This window comes from Lolium perenne, chromosome 2, assembly GCF_019359855.2.
Source record: "Lolium perenne isolate Kyuss_39 chromosome 2, Kyuss_2.0, whole genome shotgun sequence".
NCBI lineage: Eukaryota > Viridiplantae > Streptophyta > Magnoliopsida > Poales > Poaceae > Lolium > Lolium perenne.
Window position 1 is genome coordinate 116,947,799 of NC_067245.2, and position 2,632 is coordinate 116,950,430.

Genomic DNA, 2,632 nt, shown 5'->3' on the forward strand with positions numbered 1-2,632 from the left:
AGAGCAAAGGAAACATGAGAAAAAGAGAGCGGGCACCAGACATGGTCGCGTCTCGCGTGCCTGCACGTTTCCAGGAAAAAGCAAGCGATGCAGCATGCAGTTCGTCCGAGGTTTTTCTTTCTTTTTTTTCGTCTGCGGGTCCCACCGCCACATCAGCGTCGTCTTCAAGTTCTAGCCCAAACAGAAACGCACGCACGCACGTATTATGTTGGCTGTTACTAACATTTCATCTCCAATTGATTTCCGGCGATTTAAGCCAAGCCACCATTTGACGCACCGTTTCTTCCTACTTAAGCTACATTCTCTCCTCTTCATTTCCCCTCACTCACCACAGACCGAGAGCCTCCAGGCTGCTCGAATTTGAGCTCGAAATTCCGCGGTACCAGCGAGTTTCCGGGACGATTCCGGTGAGCACAGTCCATCTTTTGATCTCTGGTTTCTTCCAAACTTCCTATATTTTCATTGCGCATCTCTCAGACTTTATTTCGCAATTTTTGGCGCACCACAGCGACGGCGCCGTCTTCATCTGTGAGCGCCGTCAGCCCTGAGTAGACGCAGACGCGGACGAGGAACACACCCACCTCTGCGAACACCGTCCGCTACTTCCCGCGCCGCGAAGACCTCTAGAGCAGCGACCTCGCCGACCACCGCAGCCTCAGCTTCGTCCACACCCTCGGTAACGCTCAACCTCAACGTCCTGCCACTGCCGGTAGTTCCATCGCGTTGTGTTGAAGTCTGAATACAGTTTAGATTATATCAAAGACAGATACTACGTACATCATATGTCATTTGATTTTAATCTGAGGGCCTCATTACCCACTTACCCGAGCCATGCGTCCCATTCTTCTTGATTTTCTTTTCACGCATGTGTGACCGAATCATCATTTCACGTGATTTGCACTAGCTCATGCAGAAGTTCAAAATTGCATATCTCTAGCTGTAGGACTCCGTTTTAGATAATTATTGTTGCGTTGGTTTGGTAGTAAAATTATCTACCTAGTGATATTACAATTTCGAATTAATAAAATTTCGAATTTGTATGTTGAAAATTGAATTTAAACCTTATTTTAGTCATGTCTTCATATATACACATCCTTCTAAAATGAATTTCTTTGTGCAAAAATAAGATACTGAAGCACACAACCTAATACCACATCAGTTTAAACCATTTGAACTCATCCACTTCGAATGACTTCACATTGGACACCAAAAACTATTTATGCCATAGCACACAATCTATCAACCATTTTTTATCAATCCCTTGTCCCTATTAGATTTATTGATCATAGACTTCCCATATTGTCCTAGATGCACTATCTTTCACAAATCATCTTCACTCCATATATTTTAAATAAATCAAACCCTCAAGGTCATGTCTTATAAACCTAAACCCCATGACCAATGGTTCATTTTGCATACTGAATCAAGATACGTATTTTAACCAAGGATATAATAATATCAATTTATTCAATTGGATGTTGTTTGCTTGCTGCTTTACTCTTGAGCGGTGTGTTTACTGTGTGTTACTTTATCGTATAGATCGTACGGAGTGCAACGGGTGTGATTGTGAGAAGTGTATGATCATCAACTACCAAAAGGCAAGTGTCACTCATGTCCTAATATTTTCTATGCATGTAGTTTTTACTTAGTAGATATTGCATGTGTAGGATGTTTTCAAAGTATATGCTATGCTATGCTAATCCTATAGTCTTAGGATTTCCTTTAGTTCCCCTTAAGTTGCCATCGTAGGTAGTTATGATTAGCCATGCCATTAGATACGTGGTTGGGATATCATGATGAGATGAGATGAAGAAATATGTTTTTGTTATAAATGAAAACAACTTGATAAATGAAACACCTGGGCGGATTGGTATGAGTGGAGCGTCTGCACGGTGAAAATTGGTGGGGTCCGCCGCCCAGGAACAAAAGAGATTGGACAGGTTTCATGTTTAGTAGCTTCTTGTACAGCCGCATGTCATATGGGCTCTGTCTTGACTAAGTAGGTGGTAGGGACCTGTCCCGACGTGACCAGCAGATGTAGATGTGTAGGTTGGTACGGGTCCGTCCTGAGGGCTCAGGGCCTTACTTCCGAAAATAGTCTCGTCTTAGTCTTCTCCCAACCATTTGAGCAAAATGAGCATCATGGTGGAAAAGGGGCTGACTAAGTCGTGCGGGTAAAGTGTACAAACCTCTGCAGAGTGTTAAAAAAACTAAGTACTTAGCCGTGTCCCCGGTTACGGACAACTTTGAGCAATTGGACCTGGAGCTGTTGGAAGATCTCTCTCATCCCAATTTCATAATAAAACTTGATGGGTAAACTTGGGTAGCATTAAGCTGGACTCTAGTGTCTATCCCTGATGAGCCAGCGTGATGAGAACTTGGGTTCATGCTTTTAGGGTTATATTTTCAAAAACAAATGATGTTTACAAAAGATAGGGAAAATGCCCGCTTTTATGCAAAGAGCCTAAACTCCACCAGCCAAATATACATGTAGGTATTAGGCGCCATTTGTGTCCACTAAATAGTGACATCTTGCCAATACATTCAAAGTATTGACCAAATGTTTTTGGCTGTAACTTTACCTGTTGCAGATATTTTGATAGACGAGTGAGTTACGATGAGTACGGTTACA

The 2,632-nt window shown here is 42.6% G+C and overlaps 1 long non-coding RNA gene across 1 annotated transcript; it reads left to right on the top strand.

Annotated features, from left to right (window-relative positions):
• The first annotated feature begins 203 nt into the window (after positions 1 to 203).
• On the top strand, positions 204 to 2,330 carry LOC127333570 (uncharacterized). Its single transcript, XR_007871357.2, has 3 exons — positions 204 to 407; positions 509 to 676; positions 1,540 to 2,330. It is a non-coding gene; the product is annotated as an uncharacterized lncRNA (long non-coding RNA).
• Positions 2,331 to 2,632: the final 302 nt, after the last annotated feature.